This window comes from Canis lupus, chromosome 25 (assembly GCF_048164855.1).
Source record: "Canis lupus baileyi chromosome 25, mCanLup2.hap1, whole genome shotgun sequence".
Taxonomy (NCBI): domain Eukaryota; kingdom Metazoa; phylum Chordata; class Mammalia; order Carnivora; family Canidae; genus Canis; species Canis lupus.
In genome coordinates this window covers 15,216,861-15,242,063 of record NC_132862.1, presented here as the reverse complement: position 1 = coordinate 15,242,063, position 25,203 = coordinate 15,216,861, and the positions used below count along the sequence as shown (strand labels likewise).

Sequence of the window (25,203 nt, the reverse complement as noted above, 5' to 3'; positions counted from 1 at the left end):
TCCATAATTATGAGTATAATTGAATGTTTTTATATATTTCTTGTTCCTTTTTCTGTACACAGATTATTCATAGCATTCACCCATTTTTCTCTGTTGGATTTTCTCACTGACTTAAATGAATCCCATAAAAATTCTGTGTATTAACCCTTTGTTATACATGTTATAACTTTATTCTCAATTTATTGCTTTTCCATAACCTTGTTATGATGTCTTTTATTATACAAGTTGTACATTTCTCCTTTATAGTTATAAAGTTTTGCTAAAAAAAAAAAACATTCTTCTACACAAGATAATAAAAGTGTCCCTATTTTGTCCTAATGTTTTCTTCTTCTTTTTAAAAAATGTTTTAAAGCTTTATTTATTTATTTGAGACAAAGAGCAAGACAGAGTGAGTAGGGAGAGAGGCAGAGGAAGGGGGGAGAAATCTGGGACTCTCCATTGAGCACAGAGCTCAACACCGGGCTCCATCTCACCACCCTGAGATCATGACCTGAGCCAAAAACCAACAGTTGGATGCTCAACCAATTGAGCAACCCAGATGCCCCCTGATGTTTTCTTTTCAAATTTTCAACTATACCTTTTTTTTTCTTTCATATATCACACTACATGTTAAAAGAAACTTAGAAAACCTGACTTATATTTGACTAATCGAGGAATTCAACCATCTTTTCCCCTTAATACTTGATTAGTTTCTTTCAATTCTTAAGTGTTTCTTATACCTATTTCTTTGAAATTTATTCTATGTATGCATTGGAAAATGAATCAATTTGATCTGTTTATATGATTATCCAATTGCCCTAACATCATTTATTGGAAGTTCACTTTTTTCCACAGGAATATGAGATTTGTCTTAACTCCATATGTACATTCTGAGTCCACTGTATCACATACTGAGTATATTTGTCAACTTTCTATTTTGTTTAATTGGTCTATTTTTGGCACCAGGATCACACTGTTTTAATGATAGAGCCATTGTAGTATGTTTAATACATGGTAGGGATAATTCCTCTCCTATTGCTTTTCTTTTTCAGAATTTTCCTAGTCATTTGTGCATTTTTATTTTTCCTATGTCATGTTTAATATCAATTTGTCTATTTCCAGGACAAAACTAATTAGTATTTGATTGGGAAAGCATTAGATTCATAAATTAACTGAGAACAAATTATTGATACAAAGTCTTTCTGTTTACTGAAGTCAAATTTTGCACTTTTTGGGAACTATTATTTTTGCTTTCCTCTATAAGCTTAATTTTTTTTTTGTTTTTACCTTTTTCATGTTATTCTAAAAGAAGTATTCCCCTTCAGTATATCTTGTGCCTGATTATTATTTTTGTATTTGTGCTATTGTTTTATCATTGATGTTCTAGGAGTTTCCAGCTATATTGTCATGTCACTGACAACTATATGTACAGTTTTACTATGCTTTCATTTGTTTTCTTTTATCTAATTGTACTGGCTAATTTCTCCAGTTGAGTGTTAAATACTGGTAGATATATCGGGCATCTTTGCCTATAAATCACTTAGAAAAGATGCTGGATTTTTCAGTATTTGTATATCCAAAAGATGAGGAAACAATTGTTCATTCATTTTTCCTAGGAGATTTTATAATTCAGGTTTGTCAAATTGTTTTTCATCATCTATAGAAATGATTGTGGGTTTTTTTTCCCTTTAGTCTTAGTAATATGATTATATACAGTAATGAATCCTTAGTTTCATGGTATGAATTCCACTTGTTTGCCTAATGTGATGTTGAAGTCAAATAGTTAATATTTTATTTAGGATTTTTGGTTCAATATTCTTAAGTGATATTGATCTATCTATAAATTTGTTTTGATTCTGTTCCATCTTTGTTAGATTTAGATGTTAACATCATGTTTACTACATAAAAATGATTGGAAAGTTTTCTCTTTTTTCTACATTCTACAAAAAATTTATCAAGCAATTGAAATATCTTTCCTCAAGGTTAGAATTCACCTTGAATCTGTTTGGGCCTATATTTTCCTATTAGATGCTTGATAAATTGTCTACTTCATCTGTGGAGTTGGTCTTTTTCAAGCTTTCAAATTAAAAGCCTATATTTTCTTCAGAAATTATGTGTTTCATTTAGGCTTTAAATTTATTTGTTTGGTGGTGCACAAAATACTGATCATCATATATTTTAGTTTTTATGTATCAATACAGAAATTAAGACATGGATATCTTGGTGAAAAATGGGTGTCAAAATTCAGCCTACCACTGTCTCCTCTCTATACTACTCTTGGTACCAAAATCTATATCAGTCAGTAGTCAACCAGGGAAACAAAAGCAGTGGAAGATACATATTTAGAGATTTATTGAAAGGGATTAGTTTACATAATTGTGCAGGCTAGCAAGGTAAATTCTAGATAGGTTCTTTCTTTCTTTCTTTCTTTCTTTCTTTCTTTCTTTCTTTCTTTCTTTCTTCTTTCTTTCTTCTTTCCTCTTTTTTAAAAATTCCTGATCACATAATTTAAATTTATTTAAATAGCTACATCCCCACTGTGCCAATTTTTATTTCTGTTTCATTATTTACTCCCTTGCCTTCTCTATTTTGAATTTTGTATATATTTTTAAATGGGTTTTGGAATTTCTGATTCTTTCATGTTTGTACCTTTTTGTTTCACATTATCAATCTATACATTTGCACCTTTTACTGGGAAAAAACTTCATGTTCATTTCCAGCTAACTACTTCTTTCTTTACCTATATCAGTATTTATGATTAGGGACAACTAATAAGACTTTTAAAATATTTTAATTTCTTTATCTTTAGTTATTTCATTTTCATGAATTTAGTATCTACTCAAAATCTCATTAGGAGGTCTGTTATACTTAATTTAACTTTTTGGTTTGTTTTTCTATTCATTCTGCAGTATTTCTTTAGTTGGCTAGTTTCTTTTCTGGGATCCAGATCTTTGGTGACACTTTCTCCTTTACTCATCTAGTGTTTGATGGTCACTGTGCACAACCCTTAGCTGCTAGTTCTGATTAAAGATCTTGTCTACAGTGTGAGGAGGAGACAGTAAGAGCAGGATATGCTGTCAGGAAGGGTTTACCAGTTTTAAATGATCTCTGTTATCTTTTCATAGTCTAAGTATTAGTAGATAAGGAGCATATACTGTATTCTTCTCAAGAGAACATTTGTAAATGAAATTGAAAATAGAGTTTGAAAAGAGCAGCAGAAATGGCTTAAATATTAAATATGTGGATCTTGAGATCAGTTAGAATAAATTAACAATTAATATCTACTAATTGTCTAGAAACAAATGAGGCAATATTTGTAGAATATTTTTGGAGCTAGTTTGTTATTACTACTTCAGCTGTTTCTCATTAAAGTCAAATGTCCCCTCAAATAAAACATCTTCTGGGAGAATGTATGCAGAAAATAGAACCACCCATCCTAATTCATAATTTTATTATTATTATGAACATAATTAATAGATTATTCTTACAATGTTGGAAAACATTAATTTTTGGAAGTTTTTATGTAATTAAAAAAGATCAGTGTTGCCTCATAATGGTGATGTTTGGCTGATGTTCCTTGTGTTTTTGTATCAATGGTACAATTTTTATGATACAACTTTAATAATATACTTTATAACTTATGAATTATAGAACTACTTGGCATATCTGGATACTGAAACCATAACCTTGATTAATTAACCATGATAATATAATGCAACTAATGTTTATTTACCATGCATGCATTCAGCTATTATTGTGCTGTTTGATATACCTAATTGCTTTATTATTATGCAGAATCTGGGGAAAAAATTAAATAGCTTCATGTAGCTCTCTATGGTAGCTGAGGGAGTGGAGAGATATGTAATTCAGCAAATTACATGTGCTATATTAGTTGTAAAAAAAAGTCTTATGAATAAAATAAAATAGCAAAGGAGATCTGGAGTTAGGAGTGGAGGAGTTAAGGTGAATGAGGTAGAGCTCTCTGATATGGTGGTATTTAGGCAGAAACTTGAACTAATAAAAATCAACGTGCCTAATATAGTACACAGCTTGTCATAAGTACCAAATAAATACTTATGCTTATTATTAGCTAAGAAGAATTTTGTTATTCACTGTACCCTTGAACTATAGCACAATAGACTTATTTTAGAAGAAAAAAATTCTGCATTTTTAAACAAACAAAACATACTGCTACTTTAAAACATTAAATTCTAGTTATGACTTCATAAAAAGAAATGGTCTCCTTGCAGTATCAACAGAGAGAAAATAGCTAGTTACATACTGTAATAATAACTCAGTAGAGAACAGAGAACAATTTACTGGTCTCCCAATCTCTTTTTAAATGAAAAACAGTGAAGTTCAATCTTAAACAAAGTTTTCCTGCCAACTTGTCAGATGAACGACAAGAGAAGTTGTTGCTCAGCAACACAGTAAGACCGAGCTCCCATGATAAGTTCTTACATAATTTCAAAACAGTACATTGGATAACAATGTACTATTCATGTAAGTAGCGAACTTGTAACCGAGTCACTAAGCATTTTGAAATCATTCTTAATTAAAAGTCGAACACTAATTTTCTTACAGTAAAACTTTTGTGATGACACCATGTCTCTACTAATGTTTTATGATTCAAAGTGCACTTTGCCTCGTGCTAGAAAAATTCATTGTGACATTTCTATTGGAATTTAGCATTCTATTTCTAACAAAGGCTCTTCTTTATGCTTCTATCAGGATAAGAATAAGATGGTATCAGTTAATGACTTTAACTTGGGTGACCAGCAGACTTTTCTCTTCTGATTTAAGTCCTTTGACAAACTGTAGATGTATTCCGTCTGAGTTCCACCTAATGATAGTTTGTTACACTTTCCGAGATGGTGTAAATATGCACTGTTTGTTTGGTTAGTCTTGAAAATAAAAATTTTAAAAAGGTAAACAAGTCCCATTCCTGAAGGCATTTAAGGAAGATCTTCGAGATCATCATACTTTACAATGGATCTACCTAATTAAATTCTTTCTGTACTTGAAACCCTAACTCAAGTCCTAACTCCAAATATGCCCTTTCCAAGGATGACAGACCTGAAAACTGTATGCATATATTGTTTTTATGTCTCTTTGCTGCCCCTAATCAGATACTGATTTGCACTTTTACTCAATGATTTTATATACATCTGTCCTGGGTCTCTTAAGAACAGAGAATACATTTTACTTACTTAATTTACTTACTTTACTTTACTTTCAGCACTTACTGTCATGCTGTGCCCAGAATATGTAATGAAATAACAAGAATAATATACATATATTTAATTTGGGAGTCTGTGCTCTTCAAAAATATTTTCACAAATCTTTTATTTCTATGGAAACTGGAATTTACATATGTTGAATGAGTGCATTTCAACTATATGTGAATTATTACAAATATCCAGTTTGATCCTCACAGGTTGAAAAATTTTACCTTTAATGCAATATAGATGAAGGAACCAAGCTCTAGATTAAAGTATTCTTAAGAGACTTATAAGTCAGGAGTCAGTACTCAGTCTTTGTCATCTTACTCTAATCCCTTGCTCTTTGTAGTAATCTAAACTTTCTTAGTTAATCAAGGATTGGATAATTAGAAATACCTGATTGAATAGAAGAAGGAAGAAATGCTTGAGTGAACTCTAATTTTATCACCATGTTTCATTCATCATCCATCTATGGATCCTTCTTCAACAAATATTGGATAACAAAGGTCTCCATGCTCTTTCTGTCAGATTCTTTTTTTTTTTTAAGATTTTATTTATTCACTCATGAAAGAGACAGAGAGAGAGAGGCAGAGACACAGGCAGAGGGAGAAGCAGGCTCCATGCTGGGAGCCTGATGTGGGACTTGATCCCAGGTCTCCAGGATCAGGCCCTGGGCTAAAGGTGGCGCCAAACCACTGAGCCACCCAGGCTGCCCACTTTCTGTCAGATTCTAAGCTCATTCTAATAGTTGCCTCACATTTGTGACAGCCATTTGATACCCACCACCTAGTGTTTCACTTTCTTAGTTTCTTATTATCTTCTCGATCTATTTTCTTCTTACAGTGAGACTAATTTTCCTCAAATTCTGTTTGGATCACTCATATCTATATGCTAGACAATACCAGTGGATTTGCATTGCCCAGTTTACCTGGTACACACCCGTGGGCTTCTTAACTACCCCCTTACTTTATTTTCTTGAGTCATCATATTGCCTGCTATAACATCAGATAAAGCAAATCTATTCTCTCTCATTTGCTCATTATTCTTGCTTCTTTGTCTTTCTTTATCACTTACTCTCTGTAAGTTCATACTTTTCTCTTCTTCAGCTGCTACCTTATTCAAATTTCACGTCCTTAGGAAATAATTCTAACTACTACTTTGGGGATATTCCAAGAACTAAAATGTCTTTCATTTGATAAGCAATTTTTATAGTCTCCTTTCCCTTTAGATTGTTACATGAAAATAAAAGTTATAATCTTATATTTCTTTTATATCTTCCTTAGCTGTCTCTGTGAAGTCACTATCAAAGTATATTGTTAAAAAGTTGTTTCTTGCCTAAAAAGACATAGCTCTTCACAGGGCTTTTCTGGCCTCAAAAGGTAATTGCCTCAGTTACCTTTCAAGGTATATCAGCAGACAAAAAGGAATGTTCTTTATTTCAAAGGCTTTGCTGAATTACCAATGGGTAATACAACATGGTAAGCTAACCAGAGTAATCACTGTGTGTTGTCAATATGTCAGACAAAATGAGAATCTCTTTTATACTGCCTCAAACTTTCTCCTTTGCTAGAAATAACATCCAGGTGTACATAACCTCAGACTGAAAACATTATGCTTGTCCCGAAGAGAACAAAGTATACAGAATAACACATGGAAAACAGTCACCTTCAAACATAGCTGTAAAATATCTACTGGCTGACTAGAGAAGAATATCTATAAACAAAGAAGCAACCCTTTCCCCATCAAAAAGACAGATATTCCATAAGCTACTAGGAAAATAAAAACAAGATTTAAAAATATCTGCTATAATAGATAATGAGCAAAAAGAAAAATAATAAATGGTTTTGGGAAGAGATATGATAATGATGATTAAATAAAGCTTAGAGAACACATACAGAATGTCTGAAATGAAGGCAGAGAAGCATTTAGCAAAAGGCTTTTATCAACTGGAAAATAGCTGTCAAATGTATATGGGTCAGTGCATTTGATATGTGAAGTTCCCCTAATGATTATACAGATGAGTATTCTCTCTTGTATGTGGTTGTCTCAGATGGAGGAAAGAAGATCAAGACTCCTAGCTAAGGCACTCTTTTTGTCTGGCAAAAGATACTCTGGTACTTTTGATGTCTAACATTTGTGAGTAAATTTAAAAGTCTTCTGGCTGCTGTGATACCTTTTTGGTTTTACTCATGACTCCATACAGACAATGGAGGCTGCCATGTGAGAGGAACTTCACTTTTCTGTAATACCCATGTTCAAACGTATTTCTTTCTGTTCATCCATCTTTCCTTCATCCCCATCTCAGTGAAAAGATATTCTTTGTATTTTTCTCAAGATAATAATTTCAACTCAGCTCTGGATCCCATCTCCTTCCACCAACCTAAATTTCTTCATTAATTATACCAGTTTTCCACCTCCATCCTCTTCTTCCTGCCTGAATATCTTTTCTTACATCAAGTCTCTCCTGATTTAAGTAACAGCAACACCAAAGCAAACAAACAAACAAACAAACATCTGGAAACAACTAAATGTGAAAACACTCTGTTCTATTTTTTCCCTTCTATTTATCTTAAACTCCTCCACACTTCTCAGCCAAGTTACTCAATAACAATAACATCTCTAATGCTCACCAACTAAGTCACAATATACCAGGGATTTAAATATTCTATATAAAGCAGTGCATTTAATACTCTTCATTAGGTACTTATGATATTACTTTTCACTTCATATTTTAGCCCTCCACAATCTCTTGAAACCAATGGGAAAATATCAACTTTATCTTATTTGACCTGTGTGTAGCCTTGGCCCATTATTTAAACTAAATATTCTTGTATTTAATATTTCTACTATAAAGTTTGAATCAAATATTTCCATAATCTACTATTATCTCTTCTTGAACTTCTTATGAACTCATACGTTTATTTTGGATAATAATACGATCATATGTATCTAGGTAAGCATTCTTTTTCTTTTTTCCTACCTGTAAAGTTATCTGAAGTATTTTTGAGTGTGAGTCTCTCTTTCCAAAAACTTTTTTTTACAATGGTGAAAAATTTCAGATCTAAAGATCTTAATGATTTTGCAATTCAATAGGTCAAAATACCTTTGTAGTATTTTGTAGTACTCTTTCATTACAGAAGGGTGAAGAAACTTTCTCAGGAGGACATAATCTTTGTGAAAGTCTGATTCATGTGAAGCTTGTGTGCTAACCAGGACTTTCTAAATTTATTTAATCAGTCTGTCAGCAAAACCGATAACCTGTCCCAAAGCTGGTTGGTTGGATCATTTGGCACCTAGAATAAGCCATACTCACAATGGACACTTGGCTTATGAGTGATGGATTTCACATAATGTATCTGTCTCCTGCATGGCTCCCATGAGGGCCTTTGATCCATTCAGATCATCCTGTACACCTAAAGGACTGAAAATCAGGGCAATACAATCTCAATCTTTTGCTCCATGTCCCTCAGTCCTGGGCAGCAAGCCCTAAGAAATTGCATTTCTTAGATGTATTTGAGCACATTGAAACACTGGCATACAAAACTGATTTTTTTTTCTCCAAGGTAGATGCTTTAAGACTACACTGGGAAAAGTAAGGTGAAAAATAGCTACCTCAGAGATGAATAAGAATGTATTAAAAGTTCATTCTGTGCACAAAAGTATAAAAGGAACCACAGAAGTTGATTTTGCCCCCCTTTAGGTAGCCACTAAAGTGTTCCATTTATCTGGACTGAAAGGAGGAAAATTTTGAGCAGCATTCTGGTGATTGCCATTGACTTCCCATTAATTCTTTTTATTCTCTTCTGAATTTTACTCCTGAGTCCATGTTCTTACTTATCTTCTCCTCCTATCAAGTTAGTATATTTGAGTTTAATATTTTGGAGAATTCCACAATATATAGCACATTAATATGGCATGGGAATATATAGCACATTAAGATAAATTTTCAGGAAACATATTTTCAACATGTTCTCTGACTTGTCTTTTCAAGAGAAAATACAATCCTTGCATCCTACCCTATAACTCTCCTCCTCCTTTTAGGAACATATCTAATTCTGGAGTCCTAATGATTAAATAATTTATTTTTAAGTGATCTCTTTCCCCCCTTTCCCCCCTTATTTGTTTAAACTATCTCCTTAACAATGTTGTTTGATATAATTTTGAAGGAGAACTTTAGGTTTCTTAGGGAGACATGGCAAAAGGAGAGAAAATGTTATAATTCAATCATATGGAAAAGCTAACATCACTCTAGAAATGTCCATAGCATTAATTTTGAAGGAACTCAAAATATTTTTATTATGAAACTGCTATTTTTTTGATCACCCATTTTATTCAATGAATAGTTTTGAATGCCCTGCCTATAAAAAACTAGGGAATGGGCCTAAATTCACCTAGTTCTTATTCTCCGGGGCCTATAATTCTTCCTATCATCTCTCTGACAATAATAGAATCCATTCTTTCTTTCACATTGAAAAGGAGGTTAGGAGAGATCACTACTTTGTCTCAATATATAAAAAAGGTCACACACACACACACACACACAGACACAAAAAACTGACGAAAAAAACATGGGCAGAGGACCTGAATAGACATTTTTCCAAAGCAGATAGTTCCTAACATCACTAATCATCTGGGAAATTAAAATCAAAACCACAATGAGATGTTCCCTCATACTTGTTAAGACAGCTCTTATCGAAAAGACAGAAAATAACAAATGCTGGTGAGGATCTAGAGAAAAGGGACCCCTGTGCATCAGTGAGGATGTAAATTGTAAAGCCCCTATGGGAAATAGGATAAAGATTTCTCAGAAAAATTACAATAGAGCTACCATATGATCCAGCTATCCCATTTATGGGTTTGTATCCAAAGGAAATGGAAACAGGATCCTGACAAGATATTGGCACCCCCATGTCCATTGCAGTATTGTTCACAACAGCCAAGATATGGGAACAACCTAAGTGTCCATCTGTGGATGAAGAGATAAAGAAGATGTGGTATACATAAAAAATGGAATATTATTCAGCCACAAAAATGAAGGAAATCTTGACATTTGTAACATGGATGGATCCTGAGGACCTTATGCCAACTGAGATTAGTCAAGAAAAATACTGTATGATCTCACTTATATGTGAAATCTAAAATAACCCAAAAGCAAAAAAAACAAAAAACTGAGCTCATGGATATTGATAACAGATTGTTGGTGGCCAGAGAGGCTGAGAGAGGAAATGGGCAAATGAAGTTGAAAGGTACAAACCTCAGTTATAAAATAAATAAGTCCTGGGGATGTAATATACAGCATAGTGACTACAATAATACTGTATTGCATATTTGAAAGTTGCTAACAGAGTAGATATTAATAGTTCTCATCATAAAAAAATTTTAAGTCATATATTCACTTAGCACTAAAAGAAAGAGTTCGAATTTCTGAAACCTCCAGGCTACTGGGAAATTTTCCAATAGGTTAAGCTGGTGTTGATTAGAAATATTCACCCCTGGTTTCTTCCATGTTTTATCTTTCAGATAGTTTTCAATGTCCTATCAATTCTCAATTGTCCTTTAGTTCCTTTACCATGAAATGAAGGATCTCTATTAGATTATCTCCAAAAGTTTCCAAGTCTAGAGTTCTATAATTTTGGAGATAATCTTATTTAATCTAATCTAATTTCTGAGTATAATATTACTTGAATTTTTTTTCAATTTTAGTCAATTTGCCTGTTTCATTTAGTAATTCAATAAATATAAGTTTCTCTCAAGCTAATATAATCATTTCCTCAAATTGGCAAGGAAAAAGAGCTTGATCTTGTTTTATACTTTGGTTCTTTATATTCATCTCAGAGGTGATACAGTGCATTTCTGAAGAAGACAATAGATGCAGCTAAGGCAGGGTAAGGCTGGCTGATATACCTAAACAGTAAAATCTGAAAAGCATGTTTAAAATTTTTTAAAGACTTCGAGTTCTATGCCTGATAGATTTTATCTCCATGTAAAGATTTATTTATTTGTTTGAGAGAGAGAGAGAGAAAAAAAAAAAAAAAAAACAGAGACCATACAGTGGGGAGGAGCAGAGAAAGTAGACTCCATTCTCAGTGTGGGGCTTGATGCCAGGACCCTGAGATCATGACCTGAGTCGAAACCAAGAATTGGATGCTAGACAGACTAAGCCACCCAGGCACCCCAATTTTAACTCCATTTAAAAATACACTAACAAGCACCTGAAACCCTAATAAAAATACTTAAAAAATTATTTACCCTTTTATTTATTCTTAAATATTGATTCTTTTCATTAATATAACTAGTCAAGACGCACTATAGATACAATCACCTAACAAATGAGGGGAGTATTTCTAATATTTACAAATCCACAAATAAATAAAATTCCCTGAGTCATAGAAGAGTCTTCTGAATGGAATTTATCTGATTTTATCCCTGAACAATGTTGAAGATTACATAACATTATATATAGGGTCTAGAAACTATTTCTATTTGATGAAAATATGAAAGTCCCAATAATTAGATATTTCTATGAGTTGTTATATTCATTCATTTGCATACTCAAAACATATTGATTGAGTGCTTACTAAATACAGAGACAGGAACCCTAAAGTTATTTTGTTTCCTATCAAATATAAAAACATAAAAAAGTCTATCATAATCAACCTTTTTAGTCATACATATATCAATGTCCCTTAGTTATCAGATCTTTTAAAAGCAGGTTTTCAAATAGAATGTAGTGAAAATCTGAAGACAGGGCAGGTTGAAGGACACAAGAGGAGACCATGAGTGCCAGAGCACAGAATTGAACTACATCAAAATTTTATTGAGTACAATTCTTGCTGAGAATGAACATGATCTGTTAAAAAAACTTGAGAGTTATATTGTGGATACTAGAATTTTATAAATAGGGCAAGACCAATGGAAAAAGATGGCACATCAAGGAATAATGTGAAGAAAAGAATTAGCAAACCTTTAATGAAACATACTTTATTGTAGTCTAATTGAAATTCCTGCAATATAGAATTAGAGGTATTCAAGAAGCCATATGCTGTCTTGAACACACATGTTAACTTTGATTTCTAAAGGGTGGATTTTTAAATTTTTTTTGTTGCCATTGTTGTTTTTTTTATATATAATCCAAAATAAACATCTGATATTATCATTTAAGTAGAACCCAGTAGCACAAGTCCGAGTCATAAAGATACATCTCAGCTAGTATGGCTCTCACTACCTTTGATCTGATTATTTCTAAGATGTGTGACAAGGATGGTGTATGTTTGGTGTCTCCAAGTTACTTTCAAAACCTAATGTATGTTTTAAGGTACCTATAGGGTTGTTCAACCATATGTTGGGATGATCAGGGCCTTGAGAGGAAAACAATGTAGACATAAACAAAAACAATTCAAATAAGAAAATACAGAGGCTGTTTACTCAGAATTTGCTATGGCAAGGGAGTCAGCCTTCATCTGAATTTGGTCTAGACTCAAAGATTTCAATTATGCCTTAATTGGAGGTGGTTGTCCTGGGGAAACTGATGGTGCACTAACTAGAAGTAGGTTGTTCTATGTAATTGATTAGGGAAGCATATTTGGCTTTCTCTGGTTGGTTCTGAGTTGGAAGTAGGAGCAAAAATGAAGAAAGCTGGCAGTTACTGACGACGTGCTAACTGTTCTAAACTGGTTGCTGCACAGCTTGTGGGTCAGAGTTCTGTTGTCATATAGGCAGGCCATAGTCCAATTGTGTATTCACTCTGTCAGCATTTAATAGGTTAGATCAATAAATGTATATTTCATGGTATCATGTATTATCTGAGTCTCCATGTCACACTCTTTTATCATTTCTGAAAGAGGAAGGAAAAGAGTGAAATGTCAGTTCAATAAATAATCCTGAGAAGGAATTATACAACATTTATTTTGACAGCAACAATGTTGAATGCCTCATAGGGTGACACTTTTAAATTTTTTATGCTGGGGAAAAAAAGCAAGAAAGGGCAGAAGTGCATGATTCTCCAACTCAAAAATGTATTTCGACATTGACACAAATAGGAGTCTGAGTTTTGGGCTGGAGATTGAGGACATTTCAAAGGCCTAAATCAATAAACGTCAATAGAAGAAAGGAATGTGAGGCATGGCGCCATATATCGCCTAAACATGCTGCTGATTACACACACCAGTGATTAAGAGTGCCCATCTGGGTTTCTGAAATGCACTTTGTGAGACATAATGCCAGTGTTGTGAATGATTTCCTGGTAAACCTGGCCTGGTTTCCTGTGCCAACATAAGCAGAAATCTGAAGTAAAACTTTCTCTCCACAAAGAAAAATAGTTTTGTAGTTGTTTTGATTTTGTAAGTGAAACCTACTTCCACTCGGGTACACACCACCCAATGTACACCCATGTAGCCCCCCTTAACAGAGAAAACAAGGTGCCTCTATGGCTCCTGAGTTTGGTTCTCATGTTTTGACATCTGCTTGGTGTAATAGTACCTCTGAGTTTTCTTCCAAAAAGCCATGATTACCTCAACTTCTGTTGAACTGACCATTGTTTCTAATTATTTCCACATGGGAAGCCAAAAAGAAACTATTCTGCAAGCAAATGTTTCACAAAACTATAAGCTAAAGAAAAGAGTTGCTTGATGTGAATAAAAAAAAACACAGTGATGCTGTTAGGAAAGAGCAATTTGTTTTTCCTTTTGGGAAATATTTTCATTTTTAATATGCAAGCACATCTCCAAAATCTACATTTTAGATAGGAGAAAGTGAATGGATAATGCAGTACAGTATAAAATCCAAAAGTCACTTGTGGTTAGGTTTGAAAGGGTTATGGAATTTTTTTTTAATTCTCCAAATACACTTGTATTATACAACTTTCACTACCTAAATTCAAAGACATGGAAATTACAGTAATCATCCAAGTGTTCTGATTAGTGTCTGTGCCTGTCTAGGTGACCTGGGTGAATGTAACTCTTTCTTCTTGAATAGAATTTATTAAATGCTTATGTTAGCCATGTTATTATTTTTTCTAATCTTTTTAAAAGTTTAAATTCCAGTTAATTTAGATACAGTGTGATATAGTTTTAAGTGGACAATAATATAGTGATTCAACATTTCCATACAACACCTGGTGCTCATCACAAGTGCATTCCTTGATCACCAACACCTCTCTCCATCCTCTAGCCCCCTCCCCTCTGGTAACCCTCAGTTCTCTATAGTTTAGAGTCTGATTCTTGGTTTGCCTTTCTCTCTCTTTTTTCCTCCTTTTCTCATTGGTTTTGTTTCTAAAGTTCCACATGTGAGTGAAATCATATGGTATCTGTCTTGCTCTTACTCACTTAGCATAATACTCTCTAGCTCCATCCATGTCATTGCAGATGGCAAGATTTCATTCTTTTTTATGGCTGAGTAATATTCTATTATAGTTTTTTTTTTCTATTATAGTTTAGCTAACTTTCTGCCATGTTGCTTATCCTAATACAAAAATTACTTTAAATTTCTTGGTCCGAGACCAACAACAGTTGAGAAGGAAAAGGCTGAAGATGTCTGCTGGGCAGCAGACATAATCCTAATTGGGATGAAAACATACATTGACCTCTTTATATTTTCTTCTATTGCTCTCAAGAATGTCCTTGCTGCCCTATTCAAATCATCCTACAAACATGTCTTGCTTCTCCTACTCTTACTGCATGCCTTTGCTTATGCCCATCCTCCTTCTAAGTTGCAATTCAAAGCCCGTTTGTTCCATGAAAGAGTCTCTCATGGCCACAGCCTCTTCTGAGCTTCTAGCCTACCTCAGTTGTAAAACATAAATCTTTCTAAAAGTATAGCTTATCCTTTCAATCAATTTAAAAATTCTTTAACTAAAGGGACCCTTCCCAAATGCATAATATTATTTAAATTGCCTTATACATTATGTTTTTAAAATGTGTTGATTGATAACCCCCTTTTGGAAAAACACTGATGGTATTTAAATTTTTGCTGTTAAAAATAATTTAGGCATTAATAAAAAAAAGCCCCAAGCCTTTCTTGAAATTCCTAGCTAGATGACATGTTTTGCTAGGATCCAAACAAATAGAATTTCACATAAATTCTAGGAACTTTTAATTTTATCTAGTTCTTCTTCCTCCTTCATTTTTGTTTTGTTTTGTTTTGTTTTTTGTTTTGAGCTCTTTGAACATATCTTTAAATGCTTAAAAACAGTTTTCAACAGGGAGGTCATTTTTCTCTTCTCTCATCTAAATAGTATAGATTTTAAGAGCCAAATGAACCTACGTGCAAATCTTGATTTTGCCACTTGCTAATGCATCAATAACATCTCTAAGACTTATTTACTTCTTCAGTAAAAGAGAACTGAGAACAGTAAAGCCTGTCTCATAGAGTGAGTATTAGTATAAAACACTTAGGTTGATAGTGAGGATTAAATAAAATTATAAAATGGCACTCAAAAATGTCTGCTAATAGTATTGCTGTTATTCATACATACTCTTTTTTATAGTCTCAAAATCCCCTTACTGAAATCCCTTACTGAAAAGTTATATGGACTAAAGAATGAAGTTATAATCTTTAGTCCCCAAGTTTTTTTTTTTAAGATTTTATTTATTTGTTCATGAGAGACCCAGAAAGACAGAGAGACAGAGAGATAGAGAGTGACAGAGGGAGAAGCAGGCTCCATGCAGGAAGCCCCATGTGGGACTCGATCCCATGACTCCAGGATCACACCCTGAGCCAAAGGCAGATGCTCAACTGCTGAGCCACCTAGGCCTCCCTTTAGTCCCAATTCTAGTTGCAGGACTTTCCCAGGGATAATATCAATCTAAAATAATAACTGTGTATTTAAAGCCTGGGATGGGCAGATTGTATACATCTCCCAGATGCATGAACAATTTGTTTCAAATGTATATAGATAATACTTTGATACTGTGAAAGGTGGGATTAAAATAGTTTGATGAGGGAATCTTTCTAGTTATAATATTTTTACAGCTTCAGAGAAGGTTTGAGAGATTAAAGGTGGTATTTGGAAAAGATAATTGGAGGAGATAAATTGCTGCATGTAATAAAGTAAGACCAAAGAAATTGTGTAAGGAAATTTTTATAGCATGACCTGCCTGTAATTGCTGGAAAGTATAAATTTACAAAACCAGGTCCAGCATTGCTGTGGTAAAATATATCAGATTATGATGTAGATTGTGACCATTCAAAATGAAACCAATTGGAATGGATGTTTTATCCAGTGGGTCAATCAACTGGAGCCCATTATACAGTAATGACACACTATGACACTCTGTGACTATAAAAAAATATTAAAGTAGATTTGTGTGGACTATAGTGGAAAGCTCTCCAAGATATAAAATTCAGTCTAAAATCATAATGATGAACAGGATGGATGTGACCCTACTGATCTATGTGTATAAAAAGTGTTATAAATATTAATATGTGTATATTCATTTATATTTCTTTCTGGAAATGAATGCAAGTACATGTTAGCCTTAAACTCAGAAATAGGACTCATGTTTGGGATTGAGTAAATTATTATCAATGTTGAGAGTCTTCAAAGAGATTTCTAATAAATAGATTTCTTCCTCCTCACCAAAGCCACTAGTAATTTGAGAAACAAATAACGTCAAATAGATCTGCTAATTGAATCTCAGAAAGAGACAAATTACCCATATCTTCCCATCCCAAATCTCTCACCACATGTGGGAGCATGCACCTTGGAGAACCAGTGGACAGCTTATTCCTGAAAGATGGACAGATCCATAGAGGAGAAAAGAAGGTAGAGATAACCCAAACATGCCTATTCATTCCTGCCAAATTTACCAAGGTAATAATTTGCTGATACTACCAAATTTACCAGCATTATATTTCTTTAGGAGTACAGTGAGTAAAGGGTAAAATAGAATAATAATTTGCTCATAGAGGAAAACTCATTTAGGCCAGGAGTGAGAAGCTCCTTCTTACAGTCATTTGATAGGTCCCTGTAACATTTTAATTTTTTACCATGTGCAGATGGTACTTTGTATAATAAAGCCAGTTGAATATTATTTAAAGTATATTCTTACTCTGTAATTTTGTAACCTTGAATAGCAATTAGAATGGTCTAGAACTGAAAAAGATTGCCTTATAATTCATTCTTTCATTTAATTGCTATATGCCAGAACTCTTTCATTATTGGAGATACAGGCTCCCTGGCAGCTCTGAATAGACAAGGTTATGGGGGTGGGGGGGCGAATGGAAGCAGAGAGCCAACAACTGTGTCTCCCATCACTGGAGCTGTCAGAGAACTGGAGGTCTTGTGATCCCTTGGTAGAGGATTTTGGTAGATTAGGATATTACAACTGAGAATGAGCTTCCCTTTAAGACCCAGATGAAAGTGAAGCCCATAAGTGGGACATGTAAACTGGGTCAGAGCACAAAAGGTGGAGAGACACAGAGCAAGAATGCTGAAGGCATAAGGGCAACGTACCCTGTACACTAGTTACCCTGACAAGGAGTATAGTCACAGAATCATAATGATACAAAAAATGCTTTTTAGGTAGTTCAACATGTTAGGAAAGATGTTTTATGTGGCAAAATATCAATGAATTCAGTTTAATTAAGGGTAGAATTAGATTTTGATCACCTATTGAATATCTACCATCGGCCAGAGACTATATAAGCCACTCTCAGATACCATTTGAATATGCAGAACCCCTGCCCTCAGGAGCTTATAACCTCATGGGAGAAATAATATAGTTGTATAAATAATTATAATATAATTATGTATTTAATAACTGCACTTAAGATATGCTGCAAGTGCTTGTTTACATATTGACCTTCCCTTGTGTGTTATCTTCCTCTTTATTCCCCTAGTACTTACCAAGTGAATACATGATCCAATGGTTAATAGAGACCTACACAAACAGAGTAGCTCAAAGAAGGGGGAGAAAATGTGGAACAATGAGAAAGAGGGCTTAAAGTAGTTGGGAGAATTTGATCTAGCTCTTGGAAAAAGGATTTTTTTTTTTTTTTTGATAGGCAGAGTTCCATATGAAAATGAAATGTACTCAAGGGGCACTTGGGTGACTCAGTCGGTTCAGCCTCCAACTCTTTTTTTAAAATAATTTTTATTTTATTTTATTTTATTTTATTTTTTATTTTTTATTTATTTATTTTTTTTACAGCCTCCAACTCTTAATTTCGGCTCAGGTCATGATCTCAGGTTGTGAGATTGAGCCCTGCATTAGGGTCTGTGCTCAGCGGGGAATCTACTTGAAGATTCTCTCTCCCTCTCCCTCTGCTCTTTTCCCCACTCTGTTTCTCTTAAAAAAGAAAAAAGATACTTCTATCCCAAAGTTATTAAGTTGGTTGATATTAGATTGATACTTCAATTTTTATCCCAGGTCTTTTTTAAATTTTTACTTATTTATGATAGTCACACACACACACAGAGGGAGAAGCAGGCTCCATGCATCGGGAGCCCAGTGTGGGATTCAATCCCGGGTCTCCAGGATCGCGCCCTGGGCCAAAGGCAGGCGCTAAACTGCTGCGCCACCCAGGGATCCCTTTATCCCAGGTTCTAAATCATGAGCTTTATAGTTTCAAGACTTTTTTATGGAAAAGTATCAGTTTATTATTACTAATGTAAGCATTTGATGCCAAAGAAACAAAGGTAACTTTACAAACTCAGAATTTTGCAAGTACATGAAATTTCCATTTTATTGTTTTTTTCTAGCACACGAGCTCAAATGTATTTCTCTATAACTACTCCAGCATAGCACCTTTGGAACTATTTTAGTCATCCTAAACATGTGACTGCCAAATATTCTGAATCTAAAATAAACATATAAAATTTTAATTATTACCTTTAGATGAATGGGGTAAGAAAGTCATCAGGTGACGATTGGGACTGCTAATTTCCTACAAGAAACTTTGCTGAAATGATTCTTCTGATACAAGCAGTTATAGCTTCAAGATTTAAGTCAAAGCTGCAAAATCAGCTGAGTATAGCAGTTAAAAGCAGGTGAACCCGATTTACTGGCCTACAGAGTGATCCTCCTGGCTCTAGAATCATGGTAATTGTTTTCTCCACAACCCACCACTCTGTCTGATTTCCCTCGCAGCCCTGCTATCACTTCACAAACTCTCAGATGGGCATTTTAGAAGACTTGCTCTTCTCAGAGCATTTGGCTCAGTCAGTTAAGCACCCAACTCTTTATTTCAGCTCAGGTCATGATATCAGTGTCATGAGAGGGAGCCCCAAATCAGACTCCATTCTGGGCAGGGAGCCTGCTTAGGATTATCTCTCTCCCTCTGCTCCTGCCCCCACTTTCTTAGAAAAAGGAAAAAGAAAAAGAAAATTAAATACAATCACAACATGTGTGAATATTGGACCTGATCTCTTTCAGTGCTATAGTTCACTATGAATGACTCTAAAATGGCAGCAAGAGAGTAGCACACACAATGAAAATAACAATGACAAACCTGCTCTCAACCTCTCTACAGGAAATGTGAGAAAAAATATGCCTAAATAGATCCCTGGCATGAAGGAGTAATATGATGTTAACACATTTTCAAAGTTGGATGCAACTGTCAGAAGAAAAGTGAATCGATGAGCAATAGTTTGCATGAATAAAAATGGTATTTTCCTTAACCCAAAGTAAAAAACCTAATAAAGAACAAATAATGATTATATTGGCATACAGTCATAAACTGATCTAGAAAATGTCCCTTAGAGATTTACATTAATGATTTGGAGTACTGGAAAGTGTAGTACCATCCAGTGAACACCTGACAATATAGAGAAGATATAGTAAATGGAAAGTAGCTTCTTACAGCTGAGTAAAGAGTAGGAGTTCCAGATGTGTGCTGTGTCGCTTCCATCAGCTGAGAATAAGGGGTTTCTATGTTTGATTTGGAAAACGACACTTTCTACCTTCCCCTCCTGTTCTGAAAAGAAAATAGAGGAAATTAAATTAAGAAAAATTCAGAATTTGGCTATTCATTTATTTGTTTTAGATAAATTTGGCCTATAGTGAAAAAAAATTTAAGTGCCAAAGGAAATTCTATCATCCTAAGTCAATATCCATATCATGAACTTATCCAATGTGCTCTGGTTCCTATGCTTTTTGGCCTCTAAATTCCAGTAACTTTATTATATTCTTTTCATTTTAACTACCTAATTCTATGTATATGTCAATTAGTGTCACTTCTAAAATATTAAACTGTATTTCATATTCTGGTCACCAACTTCTCTTTTCCTGGATGTTTCCCTTCTTCGTCCTGGCTATACCCACACTTCTACCTCATGGAATTTTCCAACTCCTAGTCACCCCATATCTTCTTAGTCCACTTTTTCTGCATGTCTTGATTTCCATTCCTATATACTGAAACTAAGCCAAGTCACAGGGGGTTCCTCTTGGTTTGAATATGGTAAAAATGACATATCAAATTTGGTTTGCTATCAGTCAATTCACTTTAATATCAAATCAATTAAGAATCAACAGATTATTCACCAAATGAGAATGTAAGTTGACTGAATGGCTCCTAGAACATCTCTGGTTCCAAATGAGTTGCGTGTGAAATTAAAAGGTTTGTTGGAATTTAGCAAACCTCCAAATCAAAATAACCACATTGTAGATAAAATAATGGATCACAGATTTCATTCCTTTGCAAAATCAAAATGACTTCTATGAATTATCTTTAGTGCAAGCCTACTTCTCTTCCTGAATTCTCAAAAATGGCTATTTCAAAAACTTAACACACTTTTAAAGTTTCCTATCCCATCCTATCTCTCTCTTTCTTAACAAATAACTGATTCACAGTCCTTCAAGAAAATCAATAGTAACGGGTATGGATTTATTCAAATTTCTAGCCTCACACTTAACAAAAGATGTATATCAGAAGAAAATCTGACCCCTTTCTTGTTCACTAAAAATTGTGCCCTGGACCCCAACTTATTCTTTCCTTTAGGTTCTTCCTTCATTTACTATTTCTTTGCCTATATTTTAAAGCTCTCTCTCCAATAGTTTCTTACCTATAGCCAATAATTTGTCTTAAAATAATAATTTTTACCAGCTATATCCACTTCTGTGATGCCCGTTCCGCATGAGCACAGAATATTTCCATTTATTTGTGTCTTTGTCAATTTCTTCCATCAATATCTTAGAGTTTTTAAAGTACAGATCTTTCACCTCCTTTGTTAAATGGATTCCTAGATATTTTGTTCTTTTTGATGCAGTTGTAAATGGGATTGTTTTCTTAATTTCTCTACTGATAGTTATTAGCGTATGGAAAAACAATCGATTGTTCTATATTGATTTTGTATTTTATAACTTTACTGGATTAATTTATTAGTTCTGTTTTGGTAGATTCTTTAGAGTTTTCTATATAGACATGTCATTGGCAAATGCAATTTTACTTCTTCCTTTCTGATTTAGATGCCTTTATTTCTTTTTCTATGCCTAGATCTGGCTAGGTCTACCAGCAGTATGTTGATTCGGTGAGAGATTGGGCATCCCTGTCTTGTTCCTAATCTTATGAGAAAAACTTTTAGATTTTCTGCATTGAGCATGATGTTAGCTGTAAGCTTGTCATATATGATCTTTATTCTTTTGAGGTACTTTACCTCTATATCCACTTTGTTGAGAGGTTTTATCATGAATGGATGTTGAATTTTGTCAAATGCTTTTCTTTATTTATTGAAATAATTGTATGACTTTTATCCTTTTGTTAAGGTCATGTATCACCTTTATTGACTTGCAGAGGTTGAATCATCCTTGCATCCCTCAAATATATCCCACTTGGTCATGGTGTATGATCCTTTTAATTTATTATTAAACTCCATTTGCTTTTTTAAAAGATTTTATTTATTTATTCATGACACACACACACACACACACACACACACACACACACACACACAGAGGCAGATACATAAGCAGAGGGAGAAACAGGCTTCCTGCAGGGACCTTGATGTGGAACTCAATCCCAGGACCTTGGGGTCACCACCGGAGCCAAAGGCAGGTGCTCAACTGCTGAGTCAACCAGGTGCCCCATATACTGCATTTGCTAATATTTTCTTGATGATTTTTGCATCAATGTTCTTCAAGGACATTGGTCTGTAATTTCCTTTTCTTGTAGTGTTCTTATCTGGTTTTGGGACCAAAGTAGTGATGGCCTCATAAAATGAGTTTGGAAATATCCATCCTCCTTCTGTTTTTTGGAAGAGTTTGACAAAGATTAGTATTAATTCTTCTTTAAATGTTTGGTAGAATTCACGAGTGAAACCATGTGTTGCTGAGATTTTTCTTTATTGGAAGGTTTTGATTACAAATTCAATCTTTTTATTGGTAATTGGTCTGTTCAGACTTGTACTTTCATGATTTGAGCAGGCTTTTATGTTTCTTGGAATACATTCATTCAAAGAAGGAATGTACAATTTGTTGGCATGTAATCGTTCATAGTAAAGTCTTATGATCCTTTGTATTTTTGTAATGTCAGTTATAATGCCTCCCTTTTCATTTATAATTTCATTTATTTTAGTTCTCTCTCTTTTTCTCCTGGTAAGTCTAGCTACAAATTTGTCAATTTTGCTTATCTTTTCAAAAAGTCAGTTCTGGGATGCCTGGGAGGCTCAGTAGTTGAGCGTCAGCCTTTGGCTCAGGGCGTGATCCTGGAGTTTCAGGATCGAGTCCCATATCTGGCCTCCTACATGGAGCCTACTTCTTCCTCTGCCTATGTTTCTGTTTCTCTCTCTGTGTCTCTCATGAATAAATAAATAAAATATTTTTAAAAAGTCATTTCTAAGTTTCATCGATCTTTTCTATTATCTTTTTTGTCTCCATTTCATTTATTTTTGCTCAAATCTTTATTCTCTTCCTTCTAGTAGATTTGAGATTCATTTTTTTCTTCTTTCTTTAGTTCTTTGATGTGTAAAATTAGATCACTTATTTGAAATTCTTTTTTTCTGAATGTAAGCATTTATCACTATGAACTTCCCTCTTACAACTGCTTTTGCTGCATCCCATTAGTTTTAGCATGTTTTATTTCTATTTTCCTTTGTCTCAAGATATTTTTTATTTCCGTTTTATTTTTTATTTGACTCAGTGATTGTTCAGGGTCATGCTGTCTAATCTCCCACATATGTGTGAATTTTCTAGTTCTTTTTTTGTAATTTTTTTTCATATTATTGTGACTGGAAAAGATACATGTTGTGATTTCAAACTTGTCAAATCTATTGAGATTTGTTCTGTGGCTTCACACATCATCTATTCCTAAGAATGTTCCATGTATATTTCAAGAGAATGTGTATTTTGCTGCTGATGAATGGAATGCTCCATAAATGTCTGTTAAGTCCATCTGTAGTTTAAGTTCAATATTTCCCTATTGCTTTTCTGTCTGGATGTTCTATCCATTGTTGGAAGTTGTTTTGGATAAAAGAGACTTATGGAAAAAAAAAAAAAAAAAGAGACTTATGGGCATTTTGGGAAGGAGAAAATTGAATCATTCAGCAGGAGAATATTAGCATTATTATAATATTTTTCTTATTTATTCACTATGTACCAAGCACTGTTTATTATACCATATGCATTATCTCACTCAATCTTTACACCAGCTATAAATATTAATTTGCCTTACAAATGAATACAATGAGGCACAAAGTATTAAAATATTTTCCCAGGGTCATGGAGTAAATATGTGGTAAAGTCAGAATTTGAATTAATGATTTGGATCGACATCTTGTTCTTATTATCACTGGAGTATAGTTTTGGAAGCATGGTAGAAGTATAGCATAAATTAATACTTCTCAAACTTCCAAATGAAAATAAATCCCCCTGAGGATCTTGTAAAAATGCAGAATCTTATTAATTACATATAATATCTCAAGATCTTCATTTCAAATAACTCCCAGGTTATCCTTTGCTGCTGGTCTATGACATTAATGACAAGCTACATTGTTCAAATCAATTAGAGAAGCTAAAGAAAGCAAAAGGTATTTAGTTAACTCCCAAAGGAGTTAAAAATAAAATAAGATTATCAATTTGGATATTATATGTAAATTAATTTCAAAATCTATGCAAGTCAAATTCAAAAAGAGTGTGTTTACCTTTAGTAAAATGATTTTGTCACTGGAAGAAATATTGGAGGAATGAAAAGAGATGGGATTTCCTTTCTTCATATAAATAGATAAATAGGTGAGCCATATGCCGAAGGCTTGGACAAAGGTAGAGGAATGACATCTTTCAAATAGGTAGATAAAGTTGGAGAGGACAGAGACTATAATAAAAAGAAAAAATTTTACTGTGTTTATAATTTCTATTACTCTTTTATACATCTTTTTTAAGTCAAAATATTAAACAATAACAAATTTAAAATATAAAAGCTTAAGAAGTTGCATCATTTTATAACAATCTTCCCTTCTTTCTTTCTTTTTAAATAAGATGTTAAAAAATAAAAAGACTTTATTTTTTTTAAAGCAGTATTAGGGTCACAGCAAATTTGAGAAGAATATACAGATATTCTCAATATATTTCCTGCCTCTGTACATGTGTAGCCTCCCCTGTTAGCAACATCCCTCACCAGAATGGGACATTTGTTACAACTAATGAACTTACAGTGACACATTATCATCACCCAATATCCATAGTTACCTTAGAATTCACTCTTGGTGGTAGACATTCTATGGGTTTGGACAAATGTGTAATGAGATATATCCATTATTATAGTATCATACAGAGTATTTCTACTGCCCTCTAAATCCTCTGTGCTCTATTTTTCTTGCCTCTTCTTCTCCCATCCCTGGCAACCACTGATCTTTTCACTGTCTCCATAGTTTTGCCTTTTTCCAGAATGACATATGCTTGGAATCATAACAATATGCAGCTTTCTCAGATTGTTTGTTTGTTTTTCTCCATTAGTAATATGCATTTAAGATTTTCCCATGTCTTTTCATGGCTCAGTGGCTCACTTCTTTTTAGGGGTAAATAATATTCACTTGTCTATATGTAACACATTTTATTGATCCATTCACCTACTA

General features: G+C 33.7%; 1 long non-coding RNA gene across 2 annotated transcripts in view; it reads right to left on the bottom strand.

Annotated features, from left to right (window-relative positions):
- Window positions 1–24,953, bottom strand: part of LOC140616828 (uncharacterized) — a 42,746-nt gene extending 17,793 nt beyond the window's left edge. Inside the window, exons 1-3 of one of the 2 annotated variants that reach the window (XR_012017162.1) lie at window positions 24,818–24,953; window positions 24,274–24,443; window positions 20,001–20,114 (exon numbers count right to left, since the gene is read on the bottom strand). This is a non-coding gene — a long non-coding RNA (uncharacterized lncRNA). The remainder of the gene's footprint in view (window positions 1–20,000; window positions 20,115–24,273; window positions 24,444–24,817) is intronic. The other variant, XR_012017163.1, reaches the window with a different exon arrangement.
- Between the last annotated feature and the right edge of the window lie 250 nt (window positions 24,954–25,203).